This window comes from Cebus imitator, unplaced genomic scaffold, assembly GCF_001604975.1.
Source record: "Cebus imitator isolate Cc_AM_T3 unplaced genomic scaffold, Cebus_imitator-1.0 Scaffold355, whole genome shotgun sequence".
In the NCBI taxonomy this organism is placed as follows: Eukaryota; Metazoa; Chordata; class Mammalia; order Primates; family Cebidae; genus Cebus; species Cebus imitator.
This window is the reverse complement of record NW_016107670.1, coordinates 358,158-377,269: the sequence shown is the minus strand read 5'-3', so window position 1 is coordinate 377,269 and position 19,112 is coordinate 358,158. Positions and strand designations below refer to the sequence as shown.

The window sequence follows — 19,112 nt, the reverse complement described above, 5'->3', positions numbered from 1 at the left end:
AGGATCACTTGAGCCTTGGAGGTTGAGGCTGCAATGAGCTGTGATTGTGCCACTGCCCTCCAGCCTGGGTGACATAGCAAGACCCTGTCTGAAAAACAAAACAAAACTATCTGTTCAGATTCTCATAGAATGAAAACACAGTTTAAAGGAATCAATTTCTAACAGCCTGGGGGAAAACAGAAAGGGGAAGAGTGGGTGATGGTGAAGTGAGATTCTGCCTTAGAGAGTTTGGAGCTGGAGAGTGCAAAGCAAGCAGAAGCCTGGAGCTGTGGAACACAGAGGTGCACAAACTCTTTCCATATCATGGAATAGGTCCCTTCCTCTCTCCTAAAGCTTCCATTAACTCTTTCTTGCCCACTCAGAAGGCAGTATCACTCATCAAACACTGTGCTCGGCCCTGAGGATATGAGGTTGAATAAGGCTGTGTCTTCGATCTATAAATCTTCAGGTGCCCAGACTACCAGCTGTGTAGGGAAGTAGCAGAACTGAGGTCAATTAAACCTCTTTTGTCAATACAAGAACAGACTAATACACCCACTTACATGTCGGTTCTGCAGGCTGTATAGGAAGATGATGCTGGCATCTGCTCAGCTTCCGAGGAGGCCTCAGGAAACCTACAGTCATGGGAAGGACTGTGAATAAAACCTGCTAAATAACTGCAATGTGGTGTGATGAGGGTTGCAGCAGGTGTGTGTATGGAGCCATTGGAGCCAAGGGGAGGCCACGACGACTGGCCTTGCAATGTTTCACAGAGAAAGTCAATGTATGTGTGTGTGTATATATATACGCATATATACACTTTAGGGACATTGACCTTGCCCTGCCAGCTTCCATGGATGGATGCAGGGACATCAGTGCCGCTAACCCTTGCATTATTCAACGACAGGTGTGGTGAGGGGTTGGGATCACCAGGGTACAGAAAGGAGAGGCCTGGCATTTGTTTGGAGTGTGAGTGGTGTTTCTCACCATGGAAAATAAAGTTCCAGCTTCCTTTAGGTAGTGCTTATTGTATTTATCTCATGGCCTTCACCTATGATGGGGACTCCAAGAGCACTCCGCTTCCCATCCCCACCTAAATGTCATTACAAGTGTAACCTACTGTAACATTCCAATTTATCCTTGCTACTCAGGAGGCTGAGGTGAGTACCACTTGAACCGAGGAGTTTGAGCCTTGCCTGGGCAACATAGTGAGACCCAACTCCTCTCGTCCCCCAAAATTTACAGTTTATCCAATCATGGAGGGTGAAGAAGAGATGTTAAGAGGCACCAGTAACACAATGTGCTGAGCATTTATAAGAAGTGCAGCCAAGCCCCTTACAGCATTGCCATATTTAATTCTTATAATAACTGCATGAGCTAGGTACTACTATTATTCCCTTTTTAAAATGAAAAATGGAGGCACCTCAGAGAGGCTGAGCATCTGCTTGTACTAGTGAGCTATAGACGGTGGTTCTAAGGCAGGTGATCTGACTAAAGTGTCTCAAGTCTTAGCCAGTGTATTATTCTGTGTGAATGCAGTCACAACCAGGAAAAAATACAAAATGTGGGCATCCCACTCACTCTGGGGCTTTCTCTCCTTATTTGGAAGGAATAGCACCATGGTGAGGATGTCACATACATGTAAGTGGGTGTATTAGTCTGTTCTTGCATTGACAAAGAGGTTTTATTGACCTCGGTTCTGCAGGCTGTATAGGAAGCATGATGCTGGCATCTGCTCAGCTTCTGAGGAGGCCTCAGGAAACTTGCAATCATGCAGCAGAGGAAGGGTGAGGGCAAATCAGGAGCAGCATGTCACATGGCTAGAGCAGGAGCAAAATTGCGAGGGGGGAGGTGCCACACGCTTTTAAACGACCGGAACTCTCGAGAACTCACTCACTATCCCAAGGACAGTACCAAGAGGATGGTACTAATCCATTCATGAGTGATCCGCCCCCATGACCCAATCACCTCCCATCAGACCCCACCATCAACACAGGGGTTTCAATTCAGCATGAAATTTGGGTGGGGATACAGATCCATACCATATCAGTGAGTGATATGGAGATGCACTGCCCAGATTTGCTTGCAAAGAAGGACTTGCTGTCCAGCTCTGGGTGCTGTCAGCAGCTGGCCCTTTCAGAGACTGCCTTAGCTTCAGGGTCACCTTGACCAAGGTCATGTCACTTCCCAGGATGGACAACATCCAATGACTGATTCAGGAGGGTATCTAATGGTCCAACCATTTAGGCTCAATAATTCCAATGGGCCATGCCCCAGGTCCCCCAGTGGGGTAAGTGAAAGCTGTTGGGTGCACACGGCAGCCCAGCTCCTCCCTCAGCCCCTCCTGCTCCCTGCCCGTTCCCCGCAGGTGAAACATCCTGTCACTGTCTCAGAGCCTGCTTCCCTGAGAACCCATTCTGCGACATCAGTCCCATTGATCAGAGAAGTCTGTGTCCTCTTACTTTGTTGGTTTCCTTCTTAACTTCCTTTCACATCAGTTTCCTTTGATTTTGTTTATGTTCCAGATAAATATCTAAAAACAAAAGTTTATAAAATTCTCAACGATAGGCCACATCACAGATTCAATCCCCCCCCCCTTTTTTTTTTTGGTTAATAGACTTTATTTTTTAGAGCAGTTTTAGGTTCACAACAAAACTGAGCAGCAGGTATAAAGAGATCCCCTGGGTGGGGAGGTGGGGAGAGATAGCATGGGGAGAAATGCCAGAGATAGGTGAAGGGGAGGAAGGCAGCAAATCACACTGCCATGTGTGTACCTATGCAACAATCTTGCATGTTCTTCACATGTACCCCAAAACCTAAAATGCAATTAAAAAAAAGAGATCCCCTATGCTTCTCCTCCCCACTTGCCCACCCCACTATCAATCAACATCCGTTTCCATTGATTTGGGCAATGAATATAGATTATGGAAATAAATAAGCCCTTTTTTAAACAAAAAATTTTATTAAAATAATGTATATGAATTTTTAATTGTTATTTTCAACATTTGAGTGGTTGGCAGACTTGATTTCAAGAGGTTCTTGCTGTGTGGCTTTGGGCAGACCCTTTAAATTTTCAAGTCCTAGTGTCCCATCTTTAAAACTGAAATAGGCTAGGTGCAGTGGCTCATGCCTATAACCCCAGCACTTTGGGAGGCCAAGGTGGGTGGATCATGAGGTCAGGAGTTTGAGACCAGCCTGGCCAATATGGTGGAACCCCGTCTCTACTAAAAATACAAAAATTAGCTGGGCATGGTGGTGCATGCCTGTAATCCCAGCTACTCAGGAGGCTGAGGCAGAAGAATTACTTGAACCCTGGAGGTGGAAGTTGTATTGAGCTGAGATTACGCCACCACACTCCAGCCTGGGCAACAGAGCAAGACTCCATCTCAAAAAACAAAAAAAACCAAAAAAACAAATAATAATTATTAGGAGGATTTAATTAGATGGCATAACCCATAACATATCCTAACTCCAAGCAAAGTGCCTGGCACCTAATAAAGGTTCAAAAGATGGATATTTTTAATATAAAGTTGGCCTAGCACAGGCCTCCTGTGCTGCAACACATCACCCAAATGTGGTGTGGCTTCAACAGAAGTTTACTCTTTCACACTTCTGGAAGCAGAAGACCAAACTCAGTTTCACTGGGCCAAAATCAAGGTGTCAGCAGGGCCTTGCTCCCTTCAGAGGTTCTAGGGGAGAATCCTTGCCTCTGTGCTGGCATTCCTGGACTTGTAGAGGCATCACTTCAATCTCTACCTCCATAGTGGCATGGCCATCCCTCCCCGGTGTGTGCTAACCACCCCCCTTCCTCTCATAAGAGTACATGTGACTGCGGTTAGGACCCATCTTGATCATCCAGAATAATCTCCCCAATTCAAGAAGACCCTTAATTGAATCACATATGCGAAGACCCTCTTTCTATCTATACAAGGTAACGTGTACAAGTTCCAGGATTTAGAACCTGATATCTTTGGGAAGGGAACATTTTTCGGCCTAGCAAATGGGGTGACACAGTTCTGTCTTTATTAAGCACAGTCCTAAACATTTCACCTTTGGACCACGGAAACAGTCTTTTGTCCCTTTCAGCTTGTCATTCGAAACCATCTTCCTTCTTTTGAAAACCTTTCCTCCCTTCCTCCCTCTCCCAGAAGGGACGGTGGCTCCAAAAGGCAGATGGGTGAAGTTTCTGTAAGATCTCAGCACTGGCCCGTGTTGCTGTTTTGAAGTCATCTTTCTAAGGTTTCAGTTAATTATAGGATGCATTCCAGCCCTGTTTCCCAAACTTAAATATTCCACATACCTCTGATTCAGTAGATTGGGCGATGTCTGGCAATCCAATTTTTTCTAAGTGCCCAGGGGATATTGATCATCAGCCAAGATTTGGAAACAGTAATTCCTTATATGAAGTCCTGAACTAATACCCTCCAAATAGGGGATTCCCCTTCAATGCCGGGTGTGGCACGGTTGGTTTCATGACTGAGTTTGGTGGGAAGGGTAATGAACAACCCTGAAAACTAAACTATCCTACCTGTACAGTATTCACTGAAAGAGTTTCCTGGATGGAAAAACTTCCAATTCCCAATTAAACTGAGGATGTCAACGGCCCGGATTTGGCAGTCCTGCAGCTGTCACTAGCTTGGGACCTCGTGGGTCTGAGTGATCCAGCCGGGGAAGCGCCCTCATCCCGAGCCAAGGCTTTTCCTCTGTGAGAGCAGCGCCAGCAAAGGGGTGGGGTGGCAGCGGAGGAGCAGCTATGGGCCGGGTGCCGGTGTCCACAGAGCGGTATTTTGGCACTGGGGTGGGCTGGGGCGTGGCTTTCAGCGCCACCTCTGCAAGCGGCCGCCACTCCAGAGTGCGCGGGCAGGGGGCGTGGGAAGACCTAGGTATATTTATTCCGGCCGGCAAGCGGGATGCTGGGGCTGCTCCAAGGGACCAGAAGAGCTGCCCCGTGTCTCAGAGCAGGCTGGTTCTTCTGACAGCTTTAAGAATCCGGCTCCCGCGTCTGGCCAGGTGGGGGCGGTGAAGGGACGCTCAGAACATTTAGGGGTGATGGGGCGCAGAGTCTGACTCAGCCAAGGGTTGATGGGGTGTAGAGTCACGCTCAGCCGGTGGACTTTGGGGGCACAGTGTCAGGCTCAGCCAGAGGTGAGGGGGGCGCAATGTCAGGCTCAGCCAGGGCGTGACAGGCGCAGTACCAGCCTCATTTGGGGGTGCTGGAGGCAGAGGCTCCGATTCGTCCAGGCGGGAGTGCGCGCCCGGCAAGGGTAGGAGCCTGCCCAGCCGGCCGTGCGCTCCGGCGCTGTTCCAGCGAGCGGCGGCGAGTGGCGCGCTGAGCCCCCGCTTTCGCAGCTCGCAGGGAGCGGGGCCGGCGGGAGGAGCCCGGCAGGGCCACCGCCTCCTCTGATCACAGGCCCCTCCTCTCCCTCCGCCTCCGTCGCTCTCCACCGCCCGCCCACCCGCCGGATTCTCAGTACCCGGCCCAGCAGAGTCGGGCTGCTTGTCTGGCCGGCGGTGGCTGAGCGCGACCCTATCGAGCCGCGGCGCCCGCCGACCAGGGACAGGCAGGACTCCTGGGGCTCCACTCTGCCCCGCGCCGCCGCCTCCTCCCCTGTTGTCGCGGGGACGCTCAGACCCGCGTCGCCCGGGCCACGATTCTCCTCCTCTTCCTCCCGGAGGGGAAGGAGCGGAGAAAGCCTAGCGGCGGCTCCGGGACAAAACGAGCCGAGGCCCCTGCCCCCGAGGCTCGGGGCTGGAGGAGGAGGCGGAGGCGGAGGGAAGTGCGCGTCACTCCCGGGAGGAGAGTATTTCACCTCCAGGCAGAGGCTGCGGCTGCCAGTTGCGTGCGAACGGCAGCTGCGGCGGCGGCGGGCGCCGGGACTCGAGTGGCTCCCTGGCCATGGGGAGGAGATCTGGACCCGAGGACGCCAGGGGCTCCTCTCCGTCTCTCTGGACCGCTGTGTAGGCACCTGAGTTAACGGACGCTAAGTGGGGTAGGGGAAGGTAAGAAGCGACTCAGTCACCCGGCCCCCGGTCCGCCTCGTTTGCTGCCCTAGGGGGCCACTGCGGGGGCGCCGACCCGGGTCTCGCCCACCTTTTTCGCTGCCGGCGGCCTGGCCCGCTCCGGCGTGGGGCATTTCTGCAGAAATGGAAGACGTCCTCCCGCCCTTCCCCCGTGCGCCTCCTTTCCCGGTTTCATCTCTGGGTTAAGACTGACCCGACTCCGCAGGAGTCAGTCCTCTCCGTAAGGAAGGGTCCTCGGAAACGGTGTCTGGATTTCTTTCTCTGCTCTCTTTTCATTACGTTCATGGGGAAGGGAACAATGGACTTTTCAAAGTCGGTGCGAACAGCCTTAAACTTTCTGGAGAGGGATGGGGTAAGGGGATAAACCCCACAGGAAGCCGATTACAGTGAAAGGTTGATGGAATGTGCTTTGCAGTCCGGGCTTCAGTGCGCGCGCGCTTGTGCGTTTGGGGTGATCTTTGTCTCCTTACAATTCCCCCGGGTTGATGGGTCCTCCGCCCTCCGCCCCCTGCCTGTCTTTCTGTTAGCTAAGGTAAGGTGAGGCTTTAAAATCGCGTGCAGCTTCCTTTAAATCTGGGAATAGCCTTAACCCTGAACCCTATTCCCAGCTTTTCTCTAGCGAGTTGGGAGATCCTGTTAAAGCAGGGGGCCCTCTCTGTGGAACCAAAGTGCTGCTAATAGCACTCGTTACTACACCCTTAGCTATAAAACCGAGGTCCTGACTTCCCTGGATGCTCTTTGCTGAGAGTTGAGTGTCACCAGACTTCGCCCTGGAGCGGAAACGGCTCACTTAAATTCTCCGCATAAGGTTAGGAAAACAGACTTTGATATATTTCTCCTTTTATCAGCAGTTGAGGTTAAGGATAGCTGATAATTTTTAAAAACTTCCATTGTGCACGAGAGCCACTCACTGCCTTGAGTTCGCTCCCCTTGATTCAGTGTGACAGTGTGATGCGCTGCAGCACGGTTGCATGTATTGAGATGTGCTGCTCTGCCCAGTAAAAAGTGAGAAGAATTTAGAGACGGGAAGAGGTAGAGGCTTCACCTGAGCTGAGGGAGGCCTGACCCTCCAGGGCAGCCAGGCAAATCTGTTGGAAATGGCCCAGTGTTAAAAAACATTTAAAATGGTTAGCCTTATCGTTCTTTGGCTAGAATGGATCTACTCATGTTTATCTGACCCTTGATGGACGCTTGCTCTTTTCAGAATTGGTCTGGGTATCATACTGTGGTTGTGTGTCTTTGATTACCTATACAAAGGGTTCTTTTTAGTTTGCATTTCTGGACAAAACAGAAGAATGTGCAGTAGGCATGTCCTCTGCTTAGTAAACATGGGGTAGCACTTTAGAGTGCTTATTCTTCACGCTGAAATGACTCCCCCCAGCTTCTGTGCCCCTGTATTAGAGGATCAGTTTGGGTGGAACTGGAAACGTGTCTTCTGGCTTTCCGTTCAGTCCTCCTAGCGCTTTGTCTGATATATGTGTGCTTAAAGGCTCAGAAAACTAAGATTAGAAGTGAATTCTGAGTCATCCCCTGTTCTTATTAACGTGTGAATGAGATAGTGAGCCGAGGAGTGGCTTAGGTGTGGACAGGGACATAGAATCTATAAATTCATACGTGGTGCTTATCTGGATATTCTGTGTCACAGTTAATTATTTGAGTGGTCTCATTCTTTGATCTAGTCTGTAACCAGGGACTTCAGAAGTGTCAGATTCATAACAGGAAGCCAGAATGGGGCAACACCTCAGTCGTGTTCTAATAGGCCTAATCAAGGCTGTCCTCAAACAGCTACCAAGAAAAGACAAACTGGAGGGTCATGTAGTCTTGTGGGTCATTTCTTGAAGTTGACCGGGTACTACTTACAGCTACATGCATTGGGGAAGTTTCTGAAATTGAGAAAGATAAACCACATTTTAAAAAGAGGAAACTTAATAATCACTACTAAATTCATGGTCTAAGCACATGGAGTGCTATATGTAAGTGCATGCATTGTAATGTGTGCTCTAAACTATGTATGAGCATTGCATCATTCACGCACCAACCCATCCACCATCCATTCAGCTAGCACTTATTAATCACCTATTGTGGTCCAGACCCTCTGGAAGCAGTCTCAACACTGGCTTTGTGGAGCATTCGTGTTGGTAAGGAGGAGTTGGATAAAGTGGTTGCAACTGGGGAGGCCACAGAGATTGAAGATACCTGTGTTGTTTGCATCTATAGAGATAACACAATCTCTGCTGTTGAAGAAATGAGCCTAGCCAGGGATATAAGAAAATGAACAACTAGAAGGTTCAATAAGTGCATGTCTGGGAGAATTATGCATAGAATGCTCTAAGAAGCCAGAGAAGGAACAGATTGGGGGTGGAGGAGCAGTTTTGTGAGAAATAAAATTTATTAAATTAGACAAAATAGTAGGGACTGAAAACTAGTGTTGGAAGTACCGTCTTAAAATGGTAAAGATTGGAGGACTTGAAGTCAGACTTGGATTTAAAACAAGGCTCTAACACTTGCTAAACATTTACTGTTGGGCAAATCCCCTAATCCTTCTCACGTTGTTTCTTCACCTGAAAAACAAGTTTTTAAAATGCCTTATGGGAATGTTTTGGGGATTACATTTGAGTAAATTTGTTATATATTAATATATAATAAAGTACTATAAAAGCTAATGCTGTCTGGTATTAAAAGGCACTTCCAAAAATTTTTTTAAAGCTATAAGTAGATATAAATCATAGCTTAATCAATCAGCTCCCAGCCACAGATCTGCATTTGATTGGCCCTTCCCGGAATGATCTGAATCCCATCTTGAGAGCAAGTCTTTAAACTTTGAAGCTAGCTATTGTCATATGGTATTGCTCTCTTGTCCAGGCTTCTTCCCATCCCAGCCACAGGAAATCTTTTCATTTCACTCGGGTTGTGAGCATTAGTGAGAAGAATGGGCTGTCTATTACAGTATATCGGCTGAAAGGGTCTTGTCTGGTTTTGTACGGTAACATCCATACTCCTCTCTGTCTCCCAAGCCAAGCTAGCCTTTCTGCTTTCCTCTCCCTCAACATAATGAATATGGAAAAAGAAAAAAAAAAAAAAAGAAAAGCTATGCATCTGCCTTTTTTGAGACCATGAAAATCCCCCTTACTAGTTTTCTCCATTTGTAAAGAGGTGTACTTTTCAACTAGATTGTTAAAGAAAGTCTATTTTCTCAATAGCAGCAGCTGCTGTCTAGGCGAAACTTGAATCTGTAAGCAATACTCGCTTTAGTTCTCCACTTGAAATGGACTTAAGCCCATCTGACATTTTAATAAATTGCCTTTGATAGAAATCCAAACTCAGATATTTAAAACTATCAAGTTAACTGTGCCCTTTTGCCAGGGGTGGGAGGGGAGGGGGTAATGAATGTAAATCAGTTTTCTGGACATTGCTCCATATGCTGAATCTTAGCATGTTGCTTGAAGAGACGTTAAAGATAATATTAAAAGAAGGAAGTTGGGACCCAGAGAGGCTAAATAATTAGGTAAGGTCATATAGTAAATTAACAGCCGAGCAGGGACAAGAACTCCTTTGTCCCTATTCCCAGTCAGCACTTTTTTTTTTCTTTCTCAGATATATTCTTATTTTATTCCTGTTTGGCTTTGTTTGCAATTTATTTAGTTTAATGGTCAGATAATTTGCATTTTGGCTTTGAAACTCACTGCACTCAGGTTTAAGGCATACCCATGTATATTTTCTCATTTCCTACTACTTACACATGATGGTGGGGTGATGTTACTTGTAATAAATTTCTGTCAAATGAGGAACTAAGTGTAAAAATAACACTAGCTTTACTTGTATTTTCTATGAACAGGATGAAAATTTAAAGTACTGTAGATGTGCACATTTTTTAGAAGAAGCCAGCTCCTGGAAGCCCTGTTCAGATTTGAGCTGTGAATCACAGAATAAAAGCATACTAGAATATGTTTGCATGTTCTTTCTTCTCTTCAAAACTTAATGGCTGTAGGTCCTGTTTGCATGTTCTCTTGTTTTCCTGGTACTTGCTTTGGGAAGCCTTTAATGTTGGTTGTCAGGAACTATGTTTAACAACTTTTTTATTGCATTCCTAGGATGTGCAAGGCGCTGTGTTGGTTGCTGTGAGCAATACAAAGATAAATGAAGCATAGGGTTTTTATTAAAATGTCTTTTTAAAAAAGTGAAACAGACTCATAAACTGTGTATGTCTTAAAACTCAGAATTGCTATCTCCCAGCAAATCAGTCCTTTGATCTATAAGGCAAGTCTGCTTTGAAATTGTTATTATTAGGCTAACCTTTTAACCAGATTTGTAACAAGACATTTATTTTCATTACATAGTGGTGAGTGATAAACCTTTTTATATTTGTTGTATTAAGGGTCCATTGTAGTTTGAACCATAAGTAAAAGTTCAACAATATTTGATAGGAATTTTATGTTATGAAAAGTTTGCCTGATAGAGATTGTGGCACTCTTAGCCCTAATATTTTTTTAATATGGCTTTACCACTAGTTAGAAGTGTCATTAGTACGTTGTTGCCTGAAAGAGTTGAAATTTAAGACAATCCATATTGAGCCCATGAGAAAAGAATTGACCTCTGACTGAGTTTCACGTAAGTATCTTAAAACATAGGAGTATCCACTGCAAATGTGATATCATGGTCAGGTCAGATTAAGTCCCCCTCCAGTATGCACTTGTTATCGATTTGAGGCTTTTACTTAATTATTGGTGTGCCCTTTGGAAACTGCAAACCCTCTGTTGTCTTAATGGTCTCTGTAATGGTGATTCAATTCTCTGAAGAATGAGTCATTTTTCACAGACAATGAAGTTTGGAAACTTAATTATTAACATTTTAGGAATGGGAAAGATTTAGTTTAACACAGGGACAGATGCCTGATTCCTGTTTCAGAAGGAATTAGAAAAATGAGTTATCCTGTTTTTCCTTTTTTTAAAAAATTGTGGTTTGAAAAAACACATAACTTTAGAAAAAATTATTTCTTTGAGACAGGGTCTCACTCTTTCACCCAGTCTGCGGCGCAGTAGTGTGATCATAGCTACCACAGCCTCTACCTCCTGGGCTCAAGCTATCTTTCCACAACTCAGCATTCTGAGTTGCTGGGACTACAGGCATGCACCACCATGTCCAGCTAATCTTTGTATTTTTTTTTTTTTTGTAGGGACAGGGTTTCACCATGTTGCCTAGGGTGGTCTTGAGCTCCTAGCCTCAAGTGATCCTCCCACTTCAGTCTCCCAAAGTGGTGGGATTACAGGTGTGAGCCACTGCACGCATAATAACATTGCTTTTTAATGTCATCAGTGCCACCACTATAAAAAAGAAAAAACTATCCATGAGGATTTTAAAAACATGCTTGAACTGGGCTGGGCAGAGTGTGAGGTTGGCTTTAACCCTCAAGTGTTTCTTCTTGATTCCTGTTAGTGCTTTCAGCCCTTGGGCTTGTCACATAGCCCCTGTTTGCCTGCTGTGCTGCTGCTAGCCAGTATTTTTTTTTGGGGTGGGGGGGGGGGGGGGGCGGGGGAGTGGTGATGGGGTGGGTGGGGGTGGGGTCTTTTTAGGTTACTCAGGCTGGAGTGCATTGGCTCTATAGTAGTCCTAATACAGTATAGCCTTGAACTCCTGGGCTCAAGTGATCCAACTGCTACGGCCTCTGAACAGATGGGACTGCAGGTGCACATCATTGTGCCCTTCCTCCTAGCCACAGTCTATCCCTATTCAGCTAAGTCCAGCCACCATTCTAGTGCTGAGTATGTACTTGTTGGTTAGAAGTTCTGCCTTTTGATTCTGTAGCACCATTGAGTCTTGAACATAAATTGTTGAGAAGGTGTAATATGGTCGTTTTGTTTGGCCTAGTTTTCACATGCCCTAGGAAGAGACAGACTATGACCGTTTTGTAATTTGGCCTGGAACTCACCTGCAGGTGACAACCCTTTGGAAGAATATGAAAGACTTCTGTAGTCTGTCACCTCCTCCATACCTTTTAGTCCCTGTTGGGCAGTGTGTGGTCATTTTAATGGCAGAGTTTAGTGGTAGACATTAGTTTACATATGCAAAGTAAGAAAGATATTAGTAATAGTCTGATGGTGCACATTTGGGTGAGTACGTTTGCCAGGGCTTTTAGAAAACTAAACTCTCTTCCATTCATAGGGATGTAGTAGACTCAAGCAACCCCCTCCTCAGCCCACTTTCTTTGCCTCAACATTCAGTTTAATTGCTTGCTTACTTGTGTTGTCTTTCTGCTCTTCCTCACCCTAAATGCTGGGCTGTGAGCTTCTTGAAAGTTTATTACATGTTTATTTTTTGTACAATTGGGTCTCTGTCTAGCAGACCCCTTTTCTCCTAAGAGATGCTCAAAACAGAACTTGTTCCCTGTTTGAAAAGGCTTTATTCCGAGTGGTTAAGATTATATTAAAAAATAGGCTATGAGCCGAGCACACTGGCTTACGCCTGTAATCCCAGCACTTTGGGAGGCTGAGGCATGTGGATCATCTGAGGTCAGAAGTTCGAGACCAGCCTGGCCAAACATAGTGAAACTCTGTGTCTACTAAAAATACAAAAATTAGCTGGCATGGTGGCAGGTGCCTGTAATCCCAGCTACTCGGGCGGCTGAGGCAGGAGAATTGCTTGAATCCAGGAGGCAGAGGTTGCAGTGAGCGGAGATAGCGAGATAGCGCCATTGCACTCCAGCCTGGGGGACAAGAGTGAGGCTTTGTCTCAGGAAAAAAAAAAAAAAGGGCAATGTATTACAGAGTTGAAATAGTACACTTGGGTTCTGGTCCTCGCCCTGCCATTGATAGAAACTTTGCTATGATGCTGGATTGAACGACCCTGCATCACGTCAGTCTGGGCATCTCATTATTCATCCGAAATGTTTCTAGTGTGAAAGGCACATCAAAACATACTCCTGAGTTTCCTACTGTCATTGCATTTTGGTATCTGTACATCACTAGATCCTGAAATTTGACAGGTCTTTGCTTGTTTTTCAAACATATCTCTGTTGTCTTTTCATTTTTCCCACCTTTCAACATTTTACCAACATAACTTTCTTGGCTTTTTCTTCTTGAGAAGTATTTTAATGCGTTGTCCCTGGCCCTCTGCAGAGAATGCAGCCCACAGGCAGCTCTGCCCTTTGCTATAACCTTAATTAAATCAGCCTCCCTCAGGACAGACGTCGGCTTTGGTTCTTTCTTTGGAAGGCCAGCTGCAAGGCTGGTGACGCGCCCGCACTCGCCATTGTGTGCCTCTGCACAGCCATCCGTCACTGCCAGCAGGTTGGAAGCCGCTCTTGAATCTTCCCAGCCAGTTGAGAACAAGGGCGAAGGGGGATGGTCTAGGATCACTGGGAAGGAAGGGAGAAAAGAGAACTGCTTTTCAATAAAAAGAATTAAGGAGAGAAAGAAATCTGAGAAATGATAATAGGAAAAAAGGAAACCGAAGGGAATAGAGAATGACTGGTAGGTAAGATGATCCTTTTCCCTTTTTTCTAATTTTCCCGGTTGAAGAACAGTATCTTCCTGCAATTTCTCTCCTAGTTCTTTACTTCCACCTAGAGGCCCATGTACTTTGCTCTCTTCTTATTTTTATTTTTGGTTGGTCACAGAGTGTTAGGTGCTCTTAATTGTTACCCTTCCGCCTCCCTTGGTCTGTGGTAGGTCTGCATTTTTTTCCTTTTATGCTTTTCTTTTTTTGGCCATGATAAGGCATTTTAACCTTTTGGCCATATCAGCCTTATTGGCTTTAGGGTCAAACATTACTTCTCATGGGCTTAACATCGTTGGAAAAAGATATGATTAATTACTATATTTGGGCTAAGAAAAATTGGACAGCTGCCTCCTTTACCTTGCATAAATGACAGAAACGTAAGAAGGAATTTTAAATATTTCTTTAAAGTCATTTATTTCATTTTAAAATGTTTTCACTTGGTTCACTTTTGGCATTAAACATTATAAATAGACACTCTTTGTTTTGAGGGATTTATATTTTAACAGGAGAGTCCAATGTAATTTGCCAAGGATATGTCCACTTTAGTGAAATTGTAGCTAAGTTACTAATCTGAATTTTTAAAATTATAATTAATTTTTGTTTTTCCAGAGATGTATTTCCTAACTAGTTTTTTAGTAGTTTTCTAGCAAAAAAACTGGCTTAATACAAAAGTAAGTGTTTAAGCAGGAAAAATAAATCTTTCAATTTTAAGTAATATTTATTCTAATTCGAAAGCTTAGTATCTTTTTTTTTTTTAAGTAAATTTAGTCTTTTTAGGACTATAGGTTTGAAATATTCCGAAGAAGGTAAAAATACTTCACCCCAATATATGGCTTCCTGGTAAAATGAATATTTTAAATTAGAAGACTTTAAAAATCAAAAAATGCCTGGAGAGACTTTTCCTTTATCTACAGAGATAGGACTGACTGCCACACCCCCACCCCCACTCCCCCCCAAGCAAGGAGAGCAATTATCCCAGAGTCTTTCGCTGTTACTCATTATCCATTGCAGAAAGGGCCACAATCTAACCATACCTGAACAGATCCCATTCAGGATAAAGAGTATTCGTTTAAATTCCAAAAAGAACTATTTAGAAGTTAATTTCTATCCCCCATCCAGTCATTCTCCCTAGTAATCATTTATTGCCTCTCAATAGAATTCCTCCTCATCTCTTTCCCAGAACCTGTTTTTACCAGGATCCAAGTCCTCATTCTCTCTGTAACCTCATGTAAACTTCTGTGCCTCATTGGGAAGTTAGGTTTTCCTTTTGAAGGCTCCCAGACATATATATTAAACATGCCTTTTCTTCTATGAATCAATCTGCCTCATGTCAGTGAACTTTTAGGGAGCCAAAACTCCCACAGCTTCTTATGCTTTTGCTGTATTATAATTTAATGGATTTTTGGGACTGGGGAGAGTATTTTTTTCTTTGAGGAGGGAGATTATCTGAGTGATACATGGTGTGAATCTAAAAGTCTAAAAGTCTAGTGTATACAGATGTTTATTATAATAATAGCTTCACTTGGGAATGATATTCCCAAGTGATTTATCATATGGATAAAGCAGGCAGGGGCATATATAAACAATTAGGGGTTCTCAGTCCCTTGTCCTTTTACTTCATAGGGAGAGGTTTATAATTAAGAGTTGGTGCATTTCCCTTCTACCTCTGAACATTGACCTGGCTACATAATAAAAGTAAAGTAAACAAGAGGCTGGGCGTGGTGGCTCACACCTGTAATCCCAGCACTTTGGGAGGCCAAGGCAGAAGGATCACAAGGGCAGGCGTTAGAGACCAGCCTGGCCAACATAGTGAAACCCCGTCTCCACTAAAAATACAAAAATTAGCTGGGCACAGTGGCACACGCCTGTAGTCCCAGCTATTTGAGAGGCTGAAAGAATTTTCAGTTCTTTCAATTCTTTGAGAAGTGCTTGAACCTGGGAGGCAGAGGTTGTGGTGAGCTGAGATCGCACCACTGCACTCCAGCCTGGGCATCATAGCGAGAGCCCGTCTCTAAATAAGTAAATAAAACAAGGATCTGTGTAAGTAAACTAACTGCGCAGAGTGTCACATTTCTTGGAACCGTGTCAAACAATTGCAGGTGATTGTGACTCATACTGATTTTTGAGAGTTGAAAAGGACAAAAGAGCTGTGACAAGGGCGAAGATATGCCTTGTGGGACAGTGTGAAGGCATGTCCTGTGGAAAATCAAAATATTTTACCCCAAAATATATTTCTTAGACATATTTTGAGATGGCTGTCAGAGGACCAGCAAACAGAAGTTGCCCTGCAAAGTTGTCTTTTGTGGGGGAAATTTGCATCTATAGAAAATATGCATTAATGCAACCAGGCTTTCTCTTGTCTGGATTTAGAAAGAATTAATTGAGTCTGACACGTTAAAGATCTGAAAGAAACATTTGCCATCTCTCCTCTTGAGGGGTGCTACCTGTGAGGTTCATCTACATAACAAGACCACCTTTGCTAGCCAAGTCTCCTCACATAACCTGTCCTGCAGCTAAAACCTGATTTACTGCCATAACCTGTTTTTTGGCTGTGCTCTGAGTCTGCATTCTTTCTGATTTCTAGAGGGTAGATACATACTTCTGTACCCCACCTGGGGGTTGGGTTTTCATTCTGAAGGCTCCTGTGTATAACATGTTAAATAAATTTGTGTGTCTTTTCCACTGTTGATCTGGCTTTTGTGAGTTGATTTTTCAGTGACCTTCACGGGACCCAGGTCCTTGGCCCCATATCTGTTTAGAGGTCTAAGGGTTTTCAATTCTTTGAGAGTATGCTGATGCACAATTGAACGGATCTCTGAATGAAAGTTGACTTAATTGTTTCAACCATCTGTGTCCGTTTTCTCCTAAATAGTTGTATGTCTAGACCTAGGATTTATGTTGAATTCTTTGCAGTGGTTGTTTTTTTAAAAAGTGTATATTATCCTGTGTGCTCCAGAAATAGAATATGTAATGCATTACATTCCGCTAAACTACATTTGAAAATATTCCTCCCTACCCACACACTTTGTTTCAACCTTTGTATTTGAAAACCTTTATAATAGCTATTTAAGTATACAATCTTCTTGAAAATATTGGCCACACTTAAATATTTATTTGAAACTTGGGGAATTAGAGGACCTAAAAAGTCTCCTTTGCTAAGGTTATTTTCTTATTGAACACTTTTTTGTGTACAAGGTATTTATTGAGTTCAGTTTGTCAATGGACATAATCTGAATCTAAAACAAAACTAAATGCAACACCTACCTTAACCTTGCTTCCCCTCAAACAAAACCAAACCACCCAGAAAATCTAAATAGTGATCCCTGATGTTTATTTTTTGTTGTGTTCTTCCGAAAGTAGGACGTTGGGAATGTGGAATTATTAATTGAAAATTCAAGGCAGTTAGAATCTGGTTAAATATTTTATTAGGTCAGAAGTACAAATAATTATAGTAACATCTGTTTTCATGATGATTCATGCTCCTTTTTTTACTTTTTGCTGCATGTTTTTACTTTTCGGGCATGCTGGTGAATGTGTTAGAAAGGTCTTCTAAGATCTTAATAAAAAGAAAAAATTACTTAGCCAAATTTTGGCCAGCTGTACTGAAACTCTTGGAAAGCAAAGATTGTAACTTGACCCTTAGGTTGAATATTGTTTAAAAAATTGTGTCCTCGATCAAAAAACAAGAGACTTGATTAGATCGTACCAACTTCTTGGCTATTCCTATAAGCCTGAATCTTCCATTAAAAAATTAGTTCTCTTAAAAAGTCTAGGCATGATTTGAAAGAGCTTAAATGAATAAAAAGTATTACATTTTCATTAGTTGTTCAATATGAGGGGATGTTGGGACCAATATGCATTTCTTGACATGTGATTATGTGGCTATGGGACCTTCTCTGCGTTGGGTTGGAAGGGCTAGATTATTTGGGGGACTGATGATATGTCCTAGGGGGCAAGTGTCCTTAACTGCCACGTAAGTGACAAGTACCTTTGTCTTGCATATTAACATCTCAGCAGCAGAAAGAACATTAAAAGCCCTTTTAAAGAGCTCCTGCTAGTTTTGAACTGCTGCCGCTTTCTCTGTATTGAGAAGCTGTTCTCTTTGATCACAGCATTTATTGGCTGTCAGCATAACATTATAAAGTGAAGTGGAATGTTTCTTTTTGCCTGTGTGCCTACTGCATTTCATTATGTGCCGTTAAAACTATTACAAAATATTGTGAAAGGTTGAATTTATCTAGGTAGTTTGCCGCTCTTTATCTTTGGAATTCCTTCCTGTAGTTGTTAATAATACTTGTTAGTCACCTATTAGTTTTCATACTAGAATTGCGTTTTATAAAAATTCACCCAGACTTCTTTTGCTTTAAGTAGTGTTGTTCTCAGTTTTCTCCTGAATCAGAGAAACTGATACAGAAATTAGTCAAATTTCTCAGGATATCAAAGAAGGATTAAATAGGAGATCTCTCTCTCTCTCTCTCTCTCTCTCTCTCTCTCTCTCTCTCTCTCTCTCTGTGTATGTGTGTGTGTGTTTGAGAGAGAGAGAGAGAGGAATCTAGTTCAAGAGATTCTTTGGCAGTATGCTTACACAAAATCAAATTGATTTTGGAATGAAAGTGGACTTAATTTTTTCAATCATTTGTTTGTTTCCTCCCCAGTAAATATGTGTGTGTGTGTGTGTGTGTGTGTGTGTGTGTGTATGTGTGTGTGTATATATGTGTGTGTATGGGTATATATATGTGTGTGTGTATATATGTGGGTGTGTGTGTATATGTGTGTGTATGTATATATATATATATGTACAGCTTGTATTCAAAACTATATATATATAGCATTTTTGCTTAGTTTCTTGGCAGGAATTTGTGATCTAAATTCAACAATCATTTGTTGAATATGTACTGTATATAAGCTTTTGTGAGAATACCAATCACTCCTGGTCTCGAGGCTTATGGTCTGCTGCAGATGAACAAGGATGTAAATTAACTGAAACATAAGGCTGTTAGATATAGTGATCCCCAAGTTTCTCCTCAAAGAATTAGTATGTCAGTATGTTCAGCTCTCTTAATCTTTAATTCTCTATTTTAAAATTTAACTTCCTTGTAGTTCCAGTAAACAACCTTCTCCACCAGGCCTAATCAGTAGTTCACATCTGTTACCCTGGCCCCCAGCTCCATCCTGACTCATCCTGGTCACCTGCTCCAGTCACCTGCTCTGGTCACTTTTGACCTAGGTCACCCCTGGCTACCTGCTCTGACCCACCAGTAACCGTCCTTCCCGCCAAACCACGCACCCTTCCACTCCAGCCCCGACTCCTGCTCTCTTTAAAATAGCCAATCAGGATTAGTCTAGCTTGTGCTGTCTAACCCTAGCCAATAGGGGAATGACACAACAGTAGGGACCACCCGAGTCAGACATAGGTGCCCCTTTTCCTCCCATGTCCAAGCATGTGGCCACCATTGCTCCACCCGTGCGCCGCACCCTTCTATAGAAGTAAACTGCCTTGCTGAGAGGATTTATCTTCAAGTGCTATTTTGTTTGCTTCATTGAAATTTTACTTGTAACAAGGCAAAAAGTAACATGATCCTGTAAGAGTTTTTTTTTTTTTTTTTTTTTTTTTTTTT

General features: G+C 43.7%; 1 protein-coding gene across 2 annotated transcripts in view; it reads left to right on the top strand.

Annotated features, from left to right (window-relative positions):
* The first annotated feature begins 5,431 nt into the window (after positions 1-5,431).
* Positions 5,432-19,112, top strand: part of CEMIP2 (cell migration inducing hyaluronidase 2) — an 80,806-nt gene continuing 67,125 nt past the window's right edge. Inside the window, exon 1 of one of the 2 annotated variants that reach the window (XM_017506377.2) lies at positions 5,432-5,979. The gene's annotated coding sequence lies outside the window, so the exon portion shown is untranslated. The other variant, XM_017506378.2, reaches the window with a different exon arrangement.